The sequence below is a fragment of the Canis lupus genome, chromosome 3, assembly GCF_003254725.2.
Source record: "Canis lupus dingo isolate Sandy chromosome 3, ASM325472v2, whole genome shotgun sequence".
Classification (NCBI taxonomy): Eukaryota; Metazoa; Chordata; class Mammalia; order Carnivora; family Canidae; genus Canis; species Canis lupus.
Window position 1 is genome coordinate 13,771,007 of NC_064245.1, and position 25,515 is coordinate 13,796,521.

The window sequence follows — 25,515 nt, forward strand, 5'->3', positions numbered from 1 at the left end:
AAAGTCTCACATTTTGCCTTTAAGCCATAGTATATCCTTGCTGATTTAACATAAAAATAAGGATTAAATTACTTATCAGCAGGTAAAATTAAAGGATGTGCATGTTTATACTGTGCCTCCCCCCACCCCACCCCCACACACACCAAATTAGCAAATCATTAGGAGAACTTACAAAATTCTGAGGGGCAAGAAAACTCCTTTCTTCTAGTGAAAAATCTAGCAAGAAATGACATTTTGTTGAACTGGTTAGTTAGTTATCTTTTTTATAGGTGAAGAGAAACAAAAGAATTATCAGTAATTGTTATTGGAATGGTTGCCATATTGAAAAAATCCTGTTTTTACTGGTCATTACGTCCAACTCTTCAGAGTTGTGGGAAAAGTTTATGATTCTATGAACAAGAAGAATGAGACACTCAGAAATGTGCAACTCTAGCATAACACAAGAAGCAATGAAGTATAATACAAACAAAACAAACCAGACAAAAAAGCAGAGTTTGCTTTGTTTTGTTACAAGCATTTTAGTACTCACTAGCAGTAGCCTTAAAATGGAACAGTCTGTTACTAGGTCACTACCCATGAACAGTCACAAATTATATACACTGTTAATAACTCCCCACCCTAGACTCTAGAATTAGGAGACATTTTCAGCTACTCTGTTTTATTAACTCACTATGGTTTCTAATAAATGACTTAGTCCTCTTACATTAGCTGAGATTACAGCAATATTTTGCTAACAACTCTATCATGGTCTCAAAGATTTTAATTGCAGGAGGTAAAAATGATTTCAATAGAGCTGCTGTTCTAAACAACCAAGTTAGAAGTGTCATAGGGAGAGGCCAGCTGGGCCCCGCAGGCTGGCCTCAGGATGATATTGCCTCAGTCAAGTCACATTTTCCAGGGCTCATTCCTCAGTTTTGCAAGTCCAGAAACTTAATTTTGTCAGGGTGCCCAGAGTTGATCATACTCGAGGGATGAAGTTCGTGCTAACTCAATGCACAGGAGGCCAGTGTATAAACTAGAACACCAATTTGCTCATTCATAATGAGAAGAGTAACTATCAAAGGGCCTAGAAACCTATGATATGCAGTCAACATGTTCTTTTCCCTGTAGGAAAGTCTACATGGGAAGCCAGCTCTTATCCCTTCAGTTCAGCAAACATTTATTTATTTATTTATTTATTTATTTATTTATTTATTTATTTTTTAGTTCAGCAAACATTTATTAAGCACCTAAGATACACGTCATTTTGATCCCCAGGAAGTTTTGTATATATAAACAAACATTTTAATTGGAATCATGCCAGCACTGAATTGTTAAAGAGACATTATTTTCCAGAGAAAACTGGAAAATTGTGCCAAATTATAACTTGATCAATTTTCTAAAGTTTTCTCTTCTGATTGGCAATTGCAGCCTAAGGAGAGACTAGTATCTATCTACATGATGGAATTAGCCACAAAGATCTAATAGCCATATGTACAAAGCCATCTTCTAAATATGGTTCTTAACCTAGAGCTTCAAAGAACTCTGATAACCCCCTGAACTAGTATGCAAACAATTGTGTTTAATGTACATGTGTTCTTTACTACTGGGTTCTCATATCAGGGAGTGATCTAAAAACTTGGAATCTTCCAGAGCCAACCTGGGCAATCTGGGATACCAATACCACCCACTACTCAAAATCAGGGCATTTCTAGAGTGAATTCTTCTTGAAAACTTTATAGCCAGTTTAACCTAATATGCCCCATTTCCTGATATCCTTATTATAGGCTTAACTATAACTTATCCTGGTCATCTAGGTTTGCCCACACATTTTTTTCCGGCAACACTTTTCTAGTTTATGTTCTGGAATCCCAACTGAGGTAGAGGGGAGAACCGGACCATTATTCCTCTAGCCTCTGAAGAACTCTTCTTCTGACCCTTAGAGCCACAGCTTCTGTGGCTTCCTTCTACCTCCCGGTGCTGTCATTTAGCAACCTCCCAGTCAACACCCCCCACCCCTGACCTCCTATCCTACACTGTGCACTGTTTTTCGACTGCAAATATATCTATGATCCTCCATGATGTCAGTGTCCACATGAACTACTCTTTCAACTGCTTAGCCTCTTCATTTTTGATGACCTTCACCTCCACTCTACTTCATCATTCCTTTCCCATGGCCAGTCCCTAGGTATTATCACTACCTGCAACTGTTTCACATTCAGATATTCTACAACCTATACACACTCCCATCTTTCCATTTTCATCATTCAGTTGCTCCCTATTCATGCTCTCATATAACATCCAAACCCTTGACCCTTCTGTGTTCTTCTCTGCTCACCCTCTTCTGTTTTCATTTCTCTGCCCCATCCATTTGAGATCCCATGGTGTGTCTCTTTGTCCTTAGCCTCACATTCCTTTCTATTGTCCTTCAGTCCCAAACCCCAACCCTGGATCAATCCAGGTGTCTGGTTTTTCTCCATCCATATATGGGGTGCTAAATACTGCTACAGAAGTCATCATACAGATTGATAGTGCTACAAATTCACAGTCTCCAACTTCTATTAGGTATTTGGTACTTCTTGGCAAACCTGGTTATTGCTCTTGTTCTCCAAAGTAGTTCAAACCTTCTCCCTGTCTTCTGTCTCAGATTTGACTTCTCTTCCCTCTTGTTTTCTGTCCTAGAAAAGAAGGAAGCATCAGATGGGGGACTCCCCTCAGCTTCCCACTACTAAACTGACAAATTTATATGCAGCCATATACATCTTTCTTTTATTCCTTCAGTCACAGTGCAATAAATATCCCTCATCTTATTTAAAGCTAATCCCTTTGGTAGTGCTATGTGTGTTTCTCCTTTCGGCACTGGAGGAACTGCACTCCGTCTGTTTCCCCTTTCTTCTCTGGTGTCTTCAACATTTACCTTTCTACTATTCATTACTGTCAGTATTTAAACACGTCCAAGTCTCTAGCTACTATTTTTTCTTCCCTATTTGGCTCGAAGCAACTTTTTTTTTGAAAGAAAATATCTTTTAGTCCTGAGTTATTTAATTCTTTCACTTGTCAGAACTTGTATGCTTGTTTGTAACAAATTTTTAGTGTTTTAAACAGACTATTTTAAGTGCTACAAACTTGCTCACCTGGAAAATTATGACTTTCAGAACTCAAGTATCATACAAGTTCTTATTGTTCAGTATTGTTCTCTTCTTTAACTTTTAAACAATGAAATATACAAAAAATACAAAACATAAATGCATGATTTAATTAATAATTATAAAACAAACACTCATTTAACCATCATTCAGATAAGGAAATACCCCAACCCTTGTATCCGTTCTAGATAGTTCCCTTCTCACCCTCCTAGAGGTAACCACCATTCTGAATTTTATGGCAATAATTTCCCACCTTTTCTTTATAACATTTTAGCTTTCTTTGCCTCCCTAGGCCCACTCTTCTCTCTTCTCTACTCTGCTCTATACACTGGGAAGCTAGCTTGTATGAACTATATCAACAGGTTCCTTTGACCTCCAGCTTCTACTTGCATTTATCAACAGGAGATCAGAGGAAGTGGAATGAAACAGGATATTTTCCTTCCCTGCCTCCTTCCCCTAGAGAGTCTCTCCAGGGCTAGCTGGGTTGGTTTTATTACCAACTGTATTATTGGGGTTAGGCAGAGAAACATAATCAATAGGGTGTGTGTGTGCGCACATGTGTGTCTACACATGTGTTTATATATATAATACTGTTGTATATACTGAACTGAGATATGTATATCTCATATATATATATATATATGATACACACATATGATAGAGAAGGAGAGAGAGACTTATTTTAAAGAACTGGCTCATGCAATTATGGAGGTTTGGTAAATCCAAAATCTGCATGGTAGGCCAGCAGGCTGGAGATCTGGAGAAGAGCTGCAATTCAAGTCCAAAGATTGTCTGCTACCACAATTCCTTCTTGATTGGGTGTGGTTAGTCTGTTCTTTTAAGGCCTTCAATTGACTGGGTGAGGCCCACCCATATTATGGAGGATAATCTGCTTTACTCAAAATCCACTGATTTAAATGGTGATCTAGAATGAATAAGTCACAGGAATAAAAGGCACAGCATAGGGAATATAGTCAATGATACTGTAATAGTGTGTATGGTGACAGGTGGTAACTACCCTGGTAATGAGCATAGCATAAGGTATAGAGAAGTTGAATCACTATGTTATTTTTTTTTAATCACTATGTTATACACCTGAAACTAAATTAACATGGTGTGTCAATTCTACTCAAAAAATATTTTAATAAATGTTAATTTCATATTTGAAAACATCTTCACAGAAATCCAGACTAAGTCTGACACATACATGGGCACCATGGCCCAGTCAAGTCCATATACAAAATTAACCATCACAACAAACAAAGGCTACTATTCCTAGGAGACTTAACTATTCATGCAATTCTCTCCCTCTGGGTTCTGCTTACCCCTTCTGACCTAAGAATAGTTATGACCCCAGCTGTTATCAGCACTAGGACTCTGAACCACTCCTTACAGCTTTTCCCAAACCCTGCCCATACCTTTTATTAAACAATCTTCAACTACCTAGCTTGAAAATATCAATACACTATGCAAGTGTGCAATCCTAGAGAAGAGAGTTGCCTGTTTTAGAACTTGATGTAAGTAAAGTCATGGTGTATGCTCCATTGTGTTATGCTTCCTTTGTTCAGTGCTATTTACAGAAGTTGCACCCCATTCATTCATTTTCAGTGCTGTATAAAATTTGAATACATGAAAGTACCATTATTTTATCCATTATAGGGCTGATGAATATATGTGTTGTTTCCAGTTTGGGGCTATCATAAATAATACTGCTATGAATATTCTTTACATGTACCTATGTATGCAATTTTCTCTATAATATATACATGGGACTGGGATTACACATAATAAAATATGTACATATTTAATATTATGAGATAATGCCAATTTCCCAAAGTGGTAATTCCAATTTACATACACACATAGTATATGAGTGATTCTGTTTCTCTATATTGTCAGTAAAGTAACCATCTTGTTATTTTCATACCTTTGAATTTTTGTCACTTATGGTGGGAAGTCATTGTGATTTTAATTTGCATTTCTCTAACAATAAGATTGATTTTGTTGTGCATTTGGATTTCTTCTTTTATAGGTATCTGTTAAAGTTTTTTTGTCCATTTTTACATTGAGTAGTCTTTTCCCCTTGATCTGAATTATTTCTTTATGCTAGATTATAATCCTTTGTTGGCTATCTCTGCTACAAATATGTCTTCCCATCCTGTGGCTTATCTTTTCTTTATTTTTCTGAAGTCCTTCAATTTCATGATGTCAAATTTCCTTTATAGCTCGAACTTTTTTTGTCTTGTTTAAGAAATTCCTCTCTAACCCGAAATCATAATTTTTTCTACATTATTTTTGTAGGTTTTATATTTTGCCTTTCACATGTAGGTCTTCAATATATCTGGAAATGACTTGTATATGATGCAAAGTGGTGTACAATTTTACTTTTCTCCATATGGATATCCAACTGTTCAAACATCATTTATTTAAAAAAGTATTCTTTCCCCACTGTTCTGTGGCACTACCTATTTCATATAGTAAGTGTCCATAAATGCATGAGTCTATGCTTTTCCATCGGTTTATTTATCCTGCCACTATAATGCTGTTTTAAATATTATGGTGTTAGAAAAAAATAATGATATGATAACTACTTCTGCTCAATTATACTTCTTCAAGTGTCTCTTGCCTTGGCTCTTTACAATCCTATGTAAATTTTAGAAACATACTGTCACATTCCACAAAAAAAATCAGTTGAGATTTTAATTGGGATCCTATTAAATCTATGTTTAGGATTTAGTGTTCTGATTTATGAACATAGTATATATCTCTTTATATATATTTCCTTTGATGCTTTTCTATAAGAGTTTTACAATTTTCTCTGTTATACATTTGTTTTTTTGATTTTTGTTTTTTTTGTTTGTTTTTTGTTTTTTTAAATTTTTATTTATTTATGATAGTCACAGAGAGAGAGAGAGAGGCAGAGACACAGGCAGAGGGAGAAGCAGGCTCCATGCACCGGGAGCCTGATGTGGGATTCGATCCCGGGTCTCCAGGATCGCGCCCTGGGCCAAAGGCAGGCGCCAAACCGCTGCGCCACCCAGGGATCCCAGATTTTTGGTTTTTTGATTTATTCCAGGTACTTGATATTTTTAGATGTTATTATAAGAGGATTTTTCCTTTTCATCTTCTACCTATTTGTTGTTGATATATAAACATACTTCATATTGGTTTTGCCTTCAACAGCAACTTTGATAAATCTATAATTCTAACGATTAAGCTGAACTTTCTCAAAGAATTGTTTATAAACAAGTCTCTCTTTCCTCATATGGGACTCATTTCTCAACTCACTACATTCTCATTTTCACCCTTTCCACACCAGTCAAACTACTGTTTTCAATATCATCAATAGCCCCTCCATATTGTCCAATCCAAAAGACTCTCCTTGGGTTCCTCAAGACCTTGCAGATAGGTTCCACAAGACCTTGTTTCTCCTCTTTCTGATATGCCATCTTTTTTTCTTCTATTACAAAGCACTCTCCTTATTTTTCTCCTACTTCTCTGCTGGTCACTTTGCAGTTACCTCATTCTGCCACTCTTCTACATCCTGGTGTTTCTTGGGATTCCATCCTAGACCTTCTCTCTTCTCATGCTGTATACTGTTCCTCCTGGAGCTCTTCCATCTATTCTTATGGCTTCTACAATTGTTACACAATGATGATTCTCACATTTCAAACTCTTAGCCCATATTACTCTCTTGAGCATCAGGCCACTACCCAATTTCCCAGACATCTCCATTTGGATCGTGCCTTAGGAAACATACTTAAAAGTCTGATAACTTTAACTATCTAAAAATAATTAATTTATGCAAACTCAGCCTGCATAAAACTTAACTTACTGAAAACAAATAGAAATGAAAAATAACATAGAAACATTAAAAAATTGAAAAAAGGATAAAATAATCATTTTCAGACGCTATGATTATATGCCTAGAAATCCTAAGAGAATCAATATAAAAACTATTGAAATAAGAAAATTAAGTAAAATGGCTGGGAACAAATAAATTCAAGATATATATGTATATACCATCTAACTAGAAAATATAGTGTTTCTATAATTCTGTTAGTGGCATGTCAATGAGTATTTTAAAAAATATTTTAATGATTTAGTAACAATGAAAAGTTCTCTGATGCTTAGTATTTTTAGTTTTACAACTATGTATAGAGGTAATGACTAAAATATTCTGTAAAAGTTTGGGGTGCCTGGGTGGCTCAGTAGAGTCTGTTTGAGTATTCTCTCTCTCCCTCTCACTCTGCCCCTCCCCCAGCTTGTTTGCTCTCTCTCTCTCCCTCTCTCTAAGAAAAATCAAAAGTAAAATTAAAGAATAAAAATAAATTTAAAAAAATATATTTAGGTCTCTGCCAAACTTTTTAACTTATACCAAAGTTAGTTTTGGGGTGCCTGGCTGGCTCAGTCAATACAGCATGTGATTTGATCTATGTGTTGTGAGTTCGAGCCCTACATTGGGTGTAGAGATTACTTAAAAATAAAAAATCTTTAAAGAAAAAGCAAAAAGGGGGCAGCCCAGGTGGCTCAGCAGTTTAGTGCCGCCTTTAGCCCAGGGCGTGATCCTGAAGACCTGGGATCCAGTCCCGTGTCGGGCTCCCTGCATGGAGCCTGCTTCTCCCTCTGCCTGTGTCTCTGCCTCTCTCTCTCTCTCTCTGTGAGTCTCTCATGGATGAATAAATAAAATCTTTTTTTTAAAAAAAAAGCAAAAAGTTTTAATGAGACTCTGAATCTCTGTGTTGCTGTGATATGTTTATGTGCCTCTACTGTGTGAGAGACTGTCTTGTGTCCATGTATTTGTTTCTGAGAGCATGCCTGTCTGTGAGTGTTTGTGTATCTACTGTATCTTGAGGGCAGTATCCAGGAGGTTGGTTGTAGTGGTATAAAAGAAAAGAAGGATTCCATTTCTGCTGGAATCCATCCTCCATTGAATAAGTAAAGAAAAATGTATTTTTATTGCCAAAAAACCCTTGACAATAGGTGAAATAATTGAATAACTTTATGTCTCTAAGTTTTAAACATTTTAATAAAACTTCATTACAAAAGAAATGCATGTTCATTATTGTATAAGTTTCAAATAAACAAATCTGACCACCCACTGATAACCATTTTATATCCTCCCAGGTATTTTTATGTATATCTACATAAGTATTTTTGCAAAATGGAATTACTCTAAATAAATCACTTTTTTAGCAATATGTCATGAAGTCAATAAATACTTGTCCATTCTATTCCTAACACATAGCAGAGTGTACACTGAAAGCATTAAGAAAATATCTTTTAAATAGATGAGGAATCCTTTATGATTGTTTTTTGGTAATATTTTATATAAAATGTTTATATATTTATTTATGAATTCCATGTGAAGTGAGAATTTTAGCCCTTTGTTATATATGTTACAAATGTTGTTTTCCCCTATGTATAATTTTAATTTTCCTTTTCCAAAATAAAATATTTGAACATAGAGCTTAATTTCATTGAATAAAAAAAGTCACCTGATTTAATACAAATGGTACTTTATTGCAACTTTAAAAGAAATAAATGAAGTAAATGCAATATATAAGAGCAAAGTGCTGACGGCTCCTCACTAGAGGTTCTGCCTTTGCCATGCCTCTGCCTCTCTTGTGTGCACTCTGTGTCTCTCATGAATAAATAAATAAAATCTTTTTAAAAAATAAAAAAACTTATGGGAATTATTTGTAGATACTAGTGCAGAAAGAACAGTAAATTTTTGAGTCAGAAAGACTCCATTCTTTTTTTTTTTTTAAGATTTTATTTATTTAATCATGAGAGAGAGAAAGACAGAGAGGAGAGAGAGAGGCACAGGCACAGGCAGAAGGAGAAGCAGGTTCCATGCAGGGAGCCCGAAGCAGGACTCGATCCCGGGTCCCCAGGATCATGCCCCGGGCTGAGGGTGGCACTAAACCGCTGAGCCACCAGGGTTGCCCAAGACTCTGTTCTTATCCCATTTCTGCCCCTCAGCAGCTGGGTGATAAGAGAAAAATCACTTAATTCTTCTACGCATCTGTAAGCAAATGGGCTCCATGTAGTATTCCATCATTTAGTAAATATTTCCAAAATGAATACTTAGAAAACAAAGTAAATCTAGAGCTCCATATCAGGCTCAGGTTCTCTGCCAAAAATTTGAAGATAACATGAGAAAAAAATTTATATATGTTTTATATATTCTATTTTTGGTTTTGCCAGAATTATTTTTAAACACTTGGGTTTAATACTTCCTGCAGAGAAGTTGGTTTTGGGTTGTTGATTTGTTTTGGCTTTTTTTTGGCTTTTTTCACTAACAACTCTGTCGACTAAAAACAAGTACTTTGTGTTCTTAAATTTTCCCTTGAGAAAATCTTGGTATCATGAAATGGAACTACGAGTATAGTTGTAAATGGAGCGAACTACTGAACAATCTTTTAAGGATTTAAATATACTCTGTTAACTTTAGTTCAGTTAAACTAATGCCATGAAGTATTTTAGTCCACTGCTTTGGGGGTATATTTACTAGAATATTACTGAGTTAGAAATCTAGCTTTACTAGTGCTATGTGTTGCCACCAATATGTAAAACTGTCACGCTTTCTAATAGGACTACTGTACAAAGTCTACATCTCACAGCCACCTGTACAAAGTGGTATTTACTCAGCCTGCAAATATTTACTTCATTGCTGATCTTACTTACACAGATCTTCTACTAACACTTTTGTCCAAATATAAAAGCTTTAACTATTTTCATAAAATTAATTACAAATCTTTTTGGTAGGGAGGGGGTAAATCTGGTTTATAAGTATTCTTGGCAACTGGCCTATTTTCTTCCTAAAAGCAGAAGCCTCCTCCCTGTCTAGCCCAGGTCAGAGTATCACAAATTTATATTTGATTAAGTAAGAATAAAGTTCAATGCTGATATGCTGTTTGTTTTCAGAATAGAAGTGGTTCATGATGTTTTAGCTAAATTGTTATTAAAAATAATGGGGTAACAGATATTTTCATTAAAAAAATGCAAGTTATTTTTGTTAAAACAATTATTAGTTTATTTTCCTATTACCTAAATATGTGAGCCCTTTCAGAGGAAGCAGCCACTTGGAGGAGGTATGTTAGAATCTTTGCAGCTGACAGGGTATTATTTCTTACAATTAGAGAGTTATTAACTGTGCTGCCCTGGCCACTGGCCTAATGAGGTAAGAGACTGACCTTAACTCAAAAAGAATTAAGACATTAAACCACAAGTTTATGCTTCAGATCAAGAGACCAAGTGAACTAGGAATTAGAATTCTAAAATTGTAGATTTGGAGGGTTTTAGAAATCATAACTCATGTTTTACTGATAAAGAACTTAGGGAACAGTGAATGACTGGCTAAAGTTCTCAGAAGAATCTGACTCTATATATTCAGCAGTATAAAAAATGTATAAATACCTTGTTAACTGGATATTTTAAAAATCTATATGATTTTTGCTGTATTTGCTGTTTGAACATTAAAGAGTTATCAATAAGCTAAAAAAAATACTTTAACAAAGTCCTATGGTATGGACTCTTCATATCACATAATTAATTGAAGGAAAAAGAAAAGTTAACTCTTAATAGAGTTTCATCCTTAATGATGAAAGATTATATGAATCCATACATGTGATAACATGGCATAAAATTATAAACACACATATACACAAATGAGTACATGTAAAACTGGTGATATCTGAATAATGTCAGTGGATTATACCAATGTCACTTTTCTTGTTTTCACATTGCACTATAGATATGTAAAATGTAGTCGTTGGGGGACACTGGGAGAAGGGTAAATGAGACTTCTCTACTATTTTTGCAACTTCCTGTGAATCTTTACTCCAAAATAAAAAGTTTTAAAAATACGAACACCAACTATACGAATGCTTTTTTATAATTAAATATTTAGAAATGATACATGACAGGCATTTAATATAAAAATAATTATGTTCCTGGTTTAGTTCTCACCTGTTTGTCCATTTCTTAATTGGGAATATTATGTCTCCTTAAGTGGGAATATTCCTAGAAATTGTGTCTTTTTGACACTATTTGGAAACTGATTAATATTCATGATTTCACAGGCCAGCTCTATGTTAGAGACCCCTAAATCTTCCTACCAGCCCTGACGTCCCATTTAAACTCCAATTCTACTAACTTTTCTCACTAGAGCCTCACATGGTGTCTGACACCAAGTTGGCACTCAAGAAATATTAGATAAATGAATAAATAATTTTCCAAGTATCTATAGGATGTTTGCCCATGGAAGTTCCATCATCACCTAAATTTGAAATGTAGCAAAACAAAACCACTATTTTCTTCCCACCACTCTTACCCATCCAGGCTGCTCATTCTGCTAATGTATTTCAAACCCTTTTCTACAATGTTCTCATCCAAACAATTTAAACAGGCTTTGACTCTTCCTTCTCCTTTATTTACCCTATTATATCTCAGCAGTTACCTCTTCTGCTCATTTTCTTCTCAAATATCCCTTATATTTGACCTCCATTTCATCCCTATAGCTACAATACAGCCTCATTTTATTACTCAATGATTCTTAGTTTTGTACCCGCTCCTAGTCTTGATTTACCTTCCATCTATGTTCCATGCTAATGCCTGGTAAATTTTTCTCAACTACTATTTTCATCAGGTCATTATACCAACTAAGATGATGGTAATCATAATCATTGCTACCATTTATTGAATGCCCCACTATTTACTCTTTACAACAATGCTGTGAGGTAGGCATTTTTTACCTCCGTTTCATAGATGAGGGAACAGAGTCCAGGAGATTAACAATGTGTCTGTTACATTTTTTAAGTAGCAGAGCTGGGACATGAACCCAGGTTAGCCTGGTTTAATCACTCTGAAAACACCATTCTCTCTCTCTCTCTCTCTCTCTCTCTCCAAACACACACATCTTGTCCATTCATCAAAACATCTCTCTCTATATATCCATCTATATATATAGATATCTATCTATATCTCTCTCTCTCTACACACACACACACAATTTTGTCCATTCATCAAAAATCCCTCTCTATATATCCATCTATCTATATCTATCTATCTATATCTTTCTACACACACACACACACACACACACACACACACACACACACACTTGTCCATTCATCAAAACATCCCTAGCTGAATCTTGGCCTGGCAAAAATAAATGCTCAGTAGTTACTGCAACCACTTTATTAAAGGACTAGAACTCAGGTGCAAGCTGAAAAGTATTGATCTCTTTTTCTCCCACTGTCCTTCAAACTTGAACTGCCACTTTGTTCCAACTCTTGGTGCTTCACCTCCACTACCTTGAAATCTCCAGTAGATCTTTTAAGTTTTGTGCTTGTGCTCATGTAATAAACGAAGTTTTAGTACTTAGAGTCCAGTCCAGTGTAATAATCACACATCCAATCTTGTTCCACTTAAAACTTCCCTTTCCTGGTTGAGTTTTGCTGTGGGGGGGGGGCAAGGGTGGGTAGTGATTGGGGGAGCTCTTACTTAACTGTGTGGTTGTGACTAGCATTGGTGCCCTCAGGAGCAACAAATAGTCAAAGGTGACTGCTTCATATGGAAGCCTGTTGGGAGCCTTCTATTCCATTTCTAACTAGATTATCATCCTGAGAAGCCCCTGGGTGTCTAGCAGCCTCCTCCCCTCACACTGTCCATTCAGGTGGGCTCTATTTTGTGAAGATATCAGTCTGGGTCCCTCCACAGGTACCCAGATCTAGTCTACAGTTTGTTCCCAAACAGCCTTCCCTTGCTCTCCTCTTGAATGTAAACACTCATTTCATTCCAGCCCCATTGGATTTGCTTATTTATCTCTCCCACCTTTCCTGTTCTCTGCCAGTTGAAATGTAATTCCCAGCTAATCTCAACACACACCTTTCCCCATGAAGCTTTTCCTGATTTGTCTCTTCCTACAATGATTTTCCCAGTCTAAAGTCCTGAGCACTGTATCTGTTCTCCATCCCGCACCCAAATTCAGCTTTGCCTAGGAATATCCTGGATGAAGCAATAAAAGTGATTAATCTTATTAGATTAATTAGATATATATCATATATATATGATTATATATATATATCATTTCAATGTTGTATATGAGTTAATAGGAAGTATGCATAAAGCCCTTCTGCTGCATACGGAAATACATAATTGTCTCAAAGTAAAAGCAATAGTATGTATACTTGTCTTGATCTGTGACATGAATTAGTGTTTTTTTTTCATGGAATATCATTTTCACTTGAAAGAACAACTGAGAGAAACTGGTTATACAGAGTTGAGTGTTAGGCAAGGTATTTTCTCAAAAGTGAAAGAAATAAGGCTGTCATTTCAAGAAAAACAAGTGACAGTGTTTATTGCCAATGATAAATTTAAAATAAAAATAAAAATTTGGGAAAACTTGCATCTGGCACCATGAGTTGCCGACTTTGTGGTGGTTATGTAGCTATGTCCCCATATTCTTTGATATAGTTCTCCTCAAGGAGTCTGGCTTAGTTTCCCACCCCTTGATTGTGGGCTGGACCATTTCTACTGAACAGAATATGGCTGAAGTGATGAGCTATCCTATTGTGATTAGGTTATAAAATGACTATGCTTCTGTCATAGGTGAGCTCTTTTATATTTATATTCTCTCTCTCTCTCTCTCATCACTCATCTGGGACAAGCTGCCAGGATATGAGGTAGCCCTGATAGAGGAAAGCCAACTGCTACATGTTGAGAACACTTGAGCAGCCTATGGAAAGGTTCACTTGGCAAGGAACCCAGGCTTACAAGCAACCATGTGAGTAAACTTGGAAGTAGATCTTCTGAAGCCTGCCAAATGCACATGAGTGAGTTTGGAAGTAGACTGTCTCTCAATTGTGCCTTAAAATGACTGCAGCCCAGCCAACAGCTTGACTGCAACCTCTTGAAAGACCCTGACCCTGAGTCACCCGGCCAAGCCACTCTGGATTCCTGACCCACAGAAACTGTGAAACAGTATAAACTTGTTGTTCTAAGTTTCTAAATTTGGGTAATTTTCTATGCAATAATAGGTAATATTATAGCTTCTGCAAACTTAAAGACTATTTTCTGATAAGAGCAGTAGTAGTAATATTAACAGTTTTTTGAGGGGTGGAGGAGTCGGGGAGGACAGGGAGGTTGTTGCATGATGAAACATGTCAACGGAAGATTTATAAAAATCAAAGGTCCAATATTATCCAAATGATCAGTGTACGATGTCTACAGAATCATGCATTAGTAGAAGATCCAGTCAAAGTACAAGACAGGGGATGCCTGAGTGGCTAAGTGGTTGAGCGTCTGCCTTTGGCTCAGGATGTGATCCCAGGGTCCTGGGATTGAATCCCGTACCAGGATCCCTCAGGGAACCTGCTTCTCCCTCTGTGTTACTCTGTTCCTTTGTGTCTCTCATGAATAAATAAAATCTTAAAAAAAAAAAGACCAATAAATTTTAATGTAACAGAGTATGATTTCTATATTGCAACTGACATTTGGGAAACTACCACTTACTGAAAGCTGGTATAGGATCAAAGAAGATTATCCACACTCACCAGGAAAGTATTATATATGTGCTGCCAAAGGGAGCACACCAGGAAAGAGTATTAAAATATTCCTTACTTTTACAAACTATGTATCTATGTCTAAAGCTGGATTTTCTTCATATATTTCAACCAAAATGATGGACTGCAACAGATTAAATTCAGAAGCAGATACGAGAAACCAGATGTTTTCTATGAAACTAAACATTAGAGAGATTTGCAAAAATGAAAACAGTATCACTCATCGCACTACTCGTTTTAGTTTGAAAAATAGTTATTTTTCATAGAAAAGATTGTTACTATTTTTAAATGAGTTGTATTAGCTGTATATTGTCACCAGTTATGCCAAAATTTAGCGGCTTAACAGTATTTATTTATTATCTCACCATGTCTGTGGGTCGGGAATCCAGATGTAGGTTCTTCAGGTTCCTCTGTGTCAAGATCTCTCACAAAGCTATATTCAAGGTGTGTGCAGAGTTGCAGGCATCTTAAGGCTTGACTGGGGTAGGACTGGCTTCTCAGCACACATACATGGCTGTCAACAGGACCCAGTTCTACAATGCTATTGGCCAGAGACATCAGTTCCTTGCCATTTGGGTCTCTCCATAGAAAGTCACAACACGGCAACTGGCTTCCTTCAGAGAAAGAAACAGAGAGAGAGGACAATCAAGACAGAAGCCACAGTCTTTCTGTAACCTAATCTTCAAAGTGGCATCCCATTATATTAGCTGTGTTCTTTGTTAAAAAAAAAAAAAAAAAGTCCATTAGTCCAGCCCACACTCAAAGGAAGGGAATTACACAAGGGCAGGAACACCACAAGATAGGAATTACTAGGGGCAATCTTAAAGACTGCCTACCATATGAATTAATGAAGATCTTATAAGCTTCTAAGTATTAATTTCTACTAAGTTATTATCAATAGATACAAATCACACAAACAAAAGTATTTGAGATCTTCAAAAATTATTAAGAGTAAAAACAGGTCTTGAGACCAAAAACTTTGAGAACTGCTATTCTAATAATACAAGTATTGGCTATCCACATGGTAGAGATGCAGAGCATTATTCAAGAGTTGATAATTCGGGATCCCTGGGTGGCGCAGCGGTTTGGCGCCTGCCTTTGGCCCAGGGCGCGATCCTGGAGACCCGGGATCGAATCCCACATCGGGCTCCCGGTGCATGGAGCCTGCTTCTCCCTCTGCCTATGTCTCTGCCTCTCTCTCTCTCTCTCTGTGACTATCATAAATAAATAAAAATTAAAAAAAAAAAAAAAGAGTTGATAATTCATGTCTTACTTTATTATCATTCATAACTATGAACTCTTTTCCCCAAAATGATAGTATTCATAATAGCATTAAAAGATACACAAATGCATAGTGAATATAGTAGCCTCTGACACAAGTGCATATACAGTGTGTATCAAGACTTAGAAGTACTATATGTACTGTATATTTATCATGTACCTGAGAATACTTCATTAAAATTTTTTAATGATACCTATTCAGTATATTAAGTGCTTAGATTAGCAGCACTCAGTAATTGGTGATTTTATATTATTATCATTTTGTTCAGCAGGTATTTGGGAAATTGTGGACAAAGAACAGTATCAGAGTTGGAAATTTATAAAGTTTCTGGCGAATAATAATTATTTAAGTCAATATTCAGATGTGATTGCCATGACAGAATTTAACAATAAAATGAATAAAGTACAAGACTTGGGGATGTGGGGGAAGGATAGAAGGAAGGAATAGAAGATAAAGAGAATAGCCAGAAATAAAATACAAAATTATCTTGTAAGAAAATGAAGGCTATGTTAAGAAGCATGGGCTATTAATAGCATCAGATACTCTAAAACTCAAAAAGAATGAAGACTGAAAAAGATTTGGTAATGGAGACTTTAAAGGAAATCCCCCAGGGAGCCAGCATGCAAATCTAAGTAGGAAGTGAGAAAGAGGAGACAACATAGGGAAAAGAAAACTTTGGCCTATAGCAAAAGAAGGTTGCAAAATCCGAGGACCAGCAGATCTAAATATGTGTCTTCCTACTGTTCACCACAATCAGCATTGAAGAATTTTATGGACAAACTGCATTCTTTATGCAAACCAAGAAGGGCCAATTTTGAATCATATTTATTTGTTATATTTTTATTTATTTATTTAAAGATTTTTTTAAAAATTTTATTTATTCATGAGAGACACACACAGAGAGAGAGAAAGGCAGAGACATAAGCAGAGGGAGACGCAAGCTCCATGCAGGGAGCCGGACCGGGGACTCGATCCCAGGTCTCCAGGGTCAGGCCTTGGGCTGAAGGCGGTGCTAAACCGCTGAGCCACCCAGGATGCCCTATTTGTTATATTTTTAAAACCAAATGGCTTAATAAACTAAATTTTAGAGATTTTTGCTTTAACTAAGAATTTTTCTTTCTTTTCTTTTTTTTTCTTGCCAATATGCTATAGGTATATCCTTGATTTCCACCCCCCACCCCCACCCCCGGGGTACTAAGTGCCCCTAATATCTGGTTTGATCCTGGAGAAACCACAGTTACAAAAAACATACGATGACTATCTGTAATAACGTTGGACAATTGCTAAGGTCAAATAGAATTCTGGAGTTCTCGGTTTCAATTCCTTTACTGATTGATACATTTGAACCAAGGGACTGTAGCTCCTACAGGCAGCCAGATCAAGCCAGGCATTAAAATCCCAAGATCTCTCCAACTCTAATCCTGGGGCACCTTATTAAGATCACATTATGCTACGTTACTTTTGATATCTTTCAAAATTATTACTGGCGTGATTTTTTTTTCTTTTTTTTTTTTACAATTTATTTATTTGAAAGAAGGAGAGCACATGCGTGCTGGTGGGGCGGGGGAGTGGGGCAGAGGGAGATGGGGAAGCTGACTCCGGAGCAGGGAACTCCACGAGGGTCCGGGATCCTGATCTGAGCGAAGGCAGACTCTTAACCTCGGAGCCACCCAGACGCCCCTACTGCTGTGATTTTTTTTTTTTTTTTAAGATTTATTCATGAGAGACGAGAGAGAGAGAGAGAGAGAGAGAGAGAGAGAGAGAGAGAAGCAGGCTCCATGCAGGGTCTCCATCCCGGGTTTCCAGGGTCACGCCCTGGGCTGAAGGCGGCGCTAAACCACTGCGCCCCGGGCTGCCCGCTACTGCTGTGATTTTTAACAGAAACCTGATCCTTTGGAAGAGAGAGCTTGAGGGTGAAGAAACTTTGGAACAGGAAAGGATACGAGCTTGACACAAATTTAAAAAACGTTACCTTTTACCATCACCTTTTTCTGCTCCCAGGTACTTTTCCTGGGGCTTCCGAAAACCATCATCCCTTACGATGGGACCTTGTCTCACGGGCCTTCCTTTTCATCACCAGTAAGTCGGCCACTTTCTGCACCATTTGCTCTTCTCCACGGGCAAAAATCCCAAACCGCCAGGGCCAGAGCATCTCCAATCCGAGGCAGGAGTGCAGTTCGCCGGCTGACAGTGGCGTCTCGGGGCCCAGCGGGCTGAGCGCGGCCGAGGCTGCGGCGTGAGCTGGAGGAGATGCCAAGTCTGCCCCTCGGGGCCCGCCCCCCACCCCCCACCCCCGGCCTTGGGGGCGTCCTCACCACCGCAGTACCCGCCGCGCGGCTCAGGGGCTCCCCGGGGGCGCCCACAGCCTCACCTCAGCCCCCGGGCGGCCACTGGCAGAACTCAGCCTCGCGCATGACGTGCCGACGTCACACCTCATGCCACGTGCCGCGGCGTCTGCGAGGACTAGCGCAGAGGCTCATGGGTACGAGAGTCAGAAGGAAGTGATAGCGGTGGGCCCGTGGGCTGCGGGGCTTTCACTTCCGGGGCGGGGAGGCTGCGGTGCGGGGAGGCGGAGGCCGCAGCCAGAAGGCCCGGAGCGCGGAGGGCGTGGACGGCGATGCCCGCGGTGTGAACCCCGCACCCGCACCCACACCTGCACCGGCGCGGACTGCGCTGCACCTTCCTTGCCCCGGACGGTGCGCTTCCGGGTGACGACAGCCCTCGGCCCTCAGAGTCTCGCAGCCACTGCCCCAGGCCAGCCTCTGCTGAGAGCAGCTCTTGCTCATTGTAAGGAAAAGGGGTCTTTCTTATCTATCTATCTATCTATCTATCTATCTATCTATCTATCTATCTATTTATGATTTTATTTATTTATGATTTCATTTATTTATTCATGAGAGACTCACAGAGAGAGAGGCAGAGACACAGGCAGAGGGAGAAGCAGGCTCCATGCACCAGGAGCCCGACGTGGGACTCGACCCCGGGGTCATGACCTGGGCTGAAGGCGGCGCTAACCCGGGCTGCCCTCGTCTTTATTTATTTATTTATTTTTCGTCTTTATTTTTTTAAACCGGGGAAGGATGAAACTTGAATCAGGAAATTTTGAGTTTTGGAGAAATTACACCATTACCTTGAAAGTAAACGTTATGTAGAATAGAAAGGTGCTCAGGGTTTGTGTGTGTGTGTGTGTGTGTGTGTGTTTAGATTTTATTTCTTTATTTGAGAGACACAAAACGAGCAGGGGGCGAAGGGGGAGGGAGAAGCAGACTCCCTGATGAACAGGGAGCCCCACGGGGGGCTCGATCCCAGGACCCCGAGATCGTGACCTGAGCCAAAGGCGTCCGCTTGACGGACTGAGCCACCCAGGGCCCCCTAAAGGTGCTTAGTTTTAAAGAATGTACTAATTTTGCCCCCCAAAGACTAAGCAGTAACTATTGGCAGTGCTGTACACCCGTGACGTCTCCCATCCTCATTTTCTCATGGAGTTCTTCCTTGAACTTTTCAGTGTACAGTCACCCAATCTTCTCTGTATATTTGTTTCATTCCCAGCAAAACACTTATTAGTACATGTGATGACCTCATTTATTTGCTTGTTTGTTGATAGTGTCTTTTTAAGGCAAGGTGAAGGAGACCTGTGATCTGGTCTGTTTTATTTATCATCTTCAGCCTGATGTCTGTTGATTAGATGAAATCCTTTTTTTTTTTTTTTTTTTAAGATTTTTTTTTTGTAATTGATTCATAGAGACACAAGACACAGGCAGAGGGAGAAGCAGGCTCCACACAGGGAGCCCGATCCAGGACTCCATCCGGGACTCCAGGATCACGCCCTGAGTCAAAGGCAGATGCTCAACCACTGAGCCACCCGGGCCTCCTGAGACACACAGAGAGAGAGGGAGAGACACAGGCAGAGGGAGAGGAGAAGCAGGCTCCATGAGGGAGCCTGAAGTGGGACTCGATCCCAGGTCTCCAGGGTCATGCCCCCGCCGAAGGCAGCGCTAAACCGCTGAGCCACCCAGGCTGCCCCAAATGAAATCTTTTATGACTCTTTGGCCACCCAAAGCTGGTGCCCTTCTTCTTCCTTGCATAGGTAACAACATCCCATGTCTGTCCATGTTCTTGTATTTATAATATTTTATTGTAATTGTCCCTGATTATGTCTCTGTTATACTGTGTGCTGCTTTATTTAGAACAGGGACCTTTATTGTTCATTTTTGTTTCCCATGTGCCTGGCATGCAGTGGACACTCAGAGTTTGAAAAGGTGAAAGCTATCCATAATAGAATTCTGATAATCTGTGTCTTTTCTAAACTTCCTAGACTATCTTAGAGTATTTCTCCTCTTGATGGTATTTTTTTTTCCCCTGATACTGAAAGCCACTCACTCCAACTAAAAGAGGTAATAGGTGTGGTGAAAAGAATGCAAAATTTGGAAAAGTGAATCTAGATAAGAGCCTTCGTTCTCCCAGTTTTTGGTTTAGGGGCAGTCTCTAAACTTTTCAGGACCTAGCCTGTCATTTGTAGACAGATATAGTAATATTTCTATATGGTTTATGTAGCCATTATGTTTCTTTATATAGAATCCAAAAAGTAATCTGGCTTTAATACAACCCTTTAAAAGAAAAAGAGTTCACTTTCCATCCTCTGCCTATATAACACATATTAGACATACTTAGTTTTGAGTTTTATTGAAACTTGTTCATATAAAAAAATGAGTAAAAACTACAAACTAGGCAGGTGCAATTTAAATCATTGGTCAGGAAGACTTTATTTTAAATAAAGGACATTATCTATATAAATGTTATAAATATCTTCATAATTTAGTACCAGAGGCACTTTATTAGTCTTTTAACATGTAAGAATTATTTGTGTATAAAATAGCTTAGAAATACCTAAGAGGATGGGCAGCCCAGGTGGCTCAGCGGTTTAGCGCTGCCTTTGGTCCAGAGTGTGATTCTGGGGACCCGGGATCGAGTCCCACCTCAGGCTCCCTGCATGGAGCCTGCTTCTCCCTCTGTCTGTGTCTCTGCCTCTCTCTCTCTCTCTGTCGCTCATGAATAAATAAATAAAATCTTAAGAAAAAAAAAAAAAAGAAATACCTAAGAGGATTGGTTGGTACTGGCTGAAAATAAATGTAGTCTCGTGATGAGTTTAGATAAATTCACACGTGGTGAATAAGTCTTGTCTGGACTCCACTTAAAAGAGGTGTCATCAACTTGCTGTTAAAGTGTTAGGTCAAATTAGGCATGAAATGCATCATTTACTGTATTCATTTTTGGCACTGTTGAATGAACACAAATTTCTTTTTTGTAATTATGTAGAATTACATGGAATAACAAATTATCTTTTCATTATGCTTGAACATTATTGGTTTCACTAGAGAGATCGTCGGTAAGTATCCGTACATTCTATGACCCTAAGTGAAGAGACCAAAATAGCGCAGCCCAGGTGGCTCAGTGGTTTAGCACCACCTTCAGCCCAGGGTGTGATGCTGGAGACCAACGTTAGGCTCCCTGCTTGGAGCCTGTTTCTCCCTCTGCCTGTGTCTCTGCCTCTCTCTCTCTCTCTCTGTCTCTCATGAATAAATAAATAAAAATCTAAAAAAAAAAAAAGAGAGAGAGAGAGACCAAAATACACAATCCGTATTGGTCCCTGCAAGGGTTACTGCAGAAGTAGATAAATCTAAGACTTCTAACCAAAAGCCATAAAAAATATGGATTGTGAATACTTAAATGTATTTAATATGTATTTATTGGCTTTTCATGACATGCTGCAATTAAGATTGGCTGTTTCCAAGATGAAAGAATCTATTAGAAGATATGCAGCTGCTCAAAAACCCTTAGTGGACGTGATGACTACAAACTTGATGAGCAATATGTAAGAAAAGAATGATTTTAGTTAAAAACATTTATAACAGAATTTTCGAAGGCTAAGATAAGATCTACTTTTTAATCAGAGGAATGATATACATAAGATTTTTAATTGTTATAGAGAATGTCACTGTGAAACATTCACCTTAAAATCTGAGCAAGTTACTAGTGAAAGAGATGGCTTTTCTTGCTTCATAGAAAATAGCAGTAGGTAGTTTGATTCTGGCAAGCTCCAACAAAGTAAGACTTTTTGTCTGTTTTGTTCACCCAGTGCTGAACAGTGATAGCACATAGTAGGTGCTCAATAAATAGTGAATGAGTGAAAGAACCCCCCCTTACTATTATTGCTGGAATAGCCATTAATGATAATTTTTCACAAAAGTTGTAACAGCAATTTGCTCATCAGGTTATTTTATTGTTTTTATTGAGTATTGAGAAATCACATATATTTATGAATTGTAAGATATAAATAATATAGTAAATTGATATTTGTACACATGATTAAGTTTTAGAAAAAGTACATTACTGTTACCTTTGAAATTGTCATGTGCCTTTGGTCCAATGCTATGTCTGCATCCCACCCTATCCTGAATTTTATGTTTTTGTTCTGTGTCTTTTTCTTTATAGTTTTACCACACATATATGCATCTACGTGCTCCTAATATATTGCTTAGTTTTGAATATTTTTGAACTTTACATGAATTAAATCTTGCTGTTTATTCATGTCTTTTCGTTATTCAAAATTCTTCCATTCCTAAGATTTATTCATGATGTTGCATGTAGCTATAATTTATTCATTTTTACTGCTGTATAGAAACTATTATGGATATATTATAATTAACTTATTAACTTTGTGATTAATAGATGTTTGGCTTGCTTACACTTTCTTCATACTACAGTTAGTGCAGTAGTGAACATTCTAGTACATGTTGTTCCTGGTGCTAGTGGGAATATTGATGAGAGAATTGGAATTGATGTTCACAGCTATGCATATCTTCAGTTGTAAATAATAATAGTGTTTTTCAAAGTAGGCATGCCAATTTACATTCTTATTACCACTATATAAGAATTTCTGAGCTCCACATCCTTTCTGGCACTTGATACAATATGAAAAGAATGAGAAATGCAAGGCAAACTTGACAAGAAAACTATTTGTGGAAGATTTTAATATTTGTTTTTTAGTAACAGAGCCAATAGGCAAAAACTAGTAGGCTGTATAAGAACTGAATAATATAATCAATAAACTCAGATTTTTTGTAATGTAAATGTATTTTTACATTTTTTGATTACAGAATATATGTTTCCTTGGTATGATTAGGACACTTATTAAAAATTGGTTATGTAGTTGGTCAGAAAAGAAACTTTAAAGTCAGGAAAGTAGAGATTTTATAGACCATATTCTCTGATCTAAAAGCCTATCAAGTAGAAACAAGTAATAATAGAGTGTCAAATCTTAATTACTAGGGGGTGCCTGGGTGACTCAGTTGGTTAAGTGTCTGATTTTTTATCTTAGCTCCAGTCTTGATCTCAGGGTCATGAGTTCAAGCCCTATTTTGAACTCCACACTGGGCATGGAGCCTACTTTAAAAAAAAATCTTAATTAACTGGAAATTATAAAACATAATTAAGATTGTTCTTGGAGCAAAGAGAAGATCAAAGAAAGTTAAAAACTCTTCTTTCAAAAATTTGGGGCAAAGTAAAAGATTTATTCAGAGTACTTTCATTATTGAAGAAGAAAGACTAAACAAATTTTGTACTTAAATTCTCATAGTGTGAATTAAAAAAGAGAAAGAAAAATATACAAGATTCGAAAAATATAGATACAGAAGATTAAAATAATTACATGCAGCTCTGTGACAGCATATTTGAAAATCTTGTATAAGAGGATTTCCTAATGAAAAAAAATTATTAAAACTGCCCAAGAAAAAGGCAATTTTATTTATTTTATTTTTTTTTTATTTTTTTATTTTTTTAATTTATGATAGTCATACAGAGAGAGAGAGAGAGAGGGGCAGAGACATAGGCAGAGGGAGAAGCAGGCTCCATGCACCGGGAGCCTGACGTGGGATTCGATCCCGGGTCTCCAGGATCGCGCCCTGGGCCAAAGGCAGGCGCCAAATCGCTGCGCCACCCAGGGATCCCAGGCAATTTTAATATACAAATTAACATATATTAAATTTAACAGGTGGTAAAACAAAATTTTAAAAAATAATCAAGACCATATAGTTCCACAACTGAGTTCTAGCTAGCTTAAAAAGGTGGGGGGTGGGGGGAAATGTTACTGTATGTAAATTATACCTCTGTTTTAAAAAAGGAAAAAGAAAGAAAAAGGAATACCAAATAAAACTGCTGTTATTGTTCCAGATACTCTCAATTCATAGTCATAAATTTAGTATTAACCTCTTAAGTACAGAAAAGAAAGCCATGGACAAATCTCACTGAGGAATATAGTTGTAAAAATTGTAAATGAAATACTAGCAAATGAATCTAGCAGAATATCAAAGTAATAATATGCTATTGAACAAGTGCACATTCTTTTCCAGGAATGTAAAGATGATTCCAATATCAAGCTAAAACAGAATTTCTTTTATCAACACATTGAGGGAGGAAAAAAGGGATCATAACCATAGATTATGAAGTAGAAGTTGATAAAATTCAACAATCATTCCCAAAAAGAAAGAACAAAACCAGAATGGGCATAGAAATATGATAAAAATTATTTAGAATAACATTTGCTCTTGATTTTTCAGTAGGCAGTAAAATATTGAAGATGTTTCCATTGAAAACAGGAACAGATAGGTGTTCCTTCTGTAATCATTATTACTCAATGTCGTTTTTGAAAATCCTAGTGAATGCAATTAAAGAAGATAATAAAATAATTTGTATAGACATGGAAAAATAAAGATGAAATGATTTTCCCTATCTTTACATTAGTCATTAGTTTTTCCATTCGTGAATACATAGAAATCTAAGAGATTAGTGGAAAAACAGAGCTGGGAGTAGGGACAAAGAGCACCACTACAAATAATAGAATGAAAAAGAAGAGTAGCAGAGAATTTCCTTAACAGAAAATAAGACATACTATAAAGTCACTGTAGTCAAATTAGTATTATACTAACATAGAAATAGATCAGGGGATCAGAATAAAAGTTCAGAAGTAGTTCCCAATATATGTGTGTGTGGTAATAGTGGTATTTCATATATGTAAGAACAGTAGTTTATTTACTCAGTAGTACTAAAACAACTGGTTTATTCAGATGGAAGGAAATAACAGCCTATTAAAAATGAAGCATAGATGGATTTAAAATTTTTTAATTATAAATTAACTTTTAGAGGAAGAAAACTGAAGAAAATTTAGGGGACTATATGTCTAACTTAGGGCCTGGAAAAATTTCATTAACAGGAAAACCGAAAGTTTTATAAAGAAAGATAGTTATATTTGACTATATGAATATTTAAAAATTAAAAATGCCTTTTTTGAATATAAATTTTATTTTTTAAGATAATGTACTTTTAATTTATAAAGGTATTGGATTTTCACTACAGTTCAAGAACCACTGATTTAGGTTGTGGATTACTTGTATTTCTGAGAAACTAGAAGATAGATTCAAAGTTAGATTAAGTTGAACATTTTTGGCTACAGTATATCATACTTTATATGAAACTAGGAGAC

General features: G+C 37.3%; 2 protein-coding genes across 3 annotated transcripts in view; both read left to right on the forward strand.

The window, feature by feature from the left end:
• The window catches only part of LOC112653876 (nascent polypeptide-associated complex subunit alpha, muscle-specific form), a 133,622-nt gene that overhangs the window by 10,718 nt on the left and 97,389 nt on the right, over positions 1–25,515 (forward strand). The gene's annotated exons all lie outside the window — the stretch shown is intronic.
• Positions 18,525–25,515, forward strand: part of SPATA9 (spermatogenesis associated 9) — a 40,688-nt gene continuing 33,697 nt past the window's right edge. Inside the window, exon 1 of one of the 2 annotated variants that reach the window (XM_049108206.1) lies at positions 18,525–18,764. The gene's annotated coding sequence lies outside the window, so the exon portion shown is untranslated. The remainder of the gene's footprint in view (positions 18,765–25,515) is intronic. The other variant, XM_049108208.1, reaches the window with a different exon arrangement.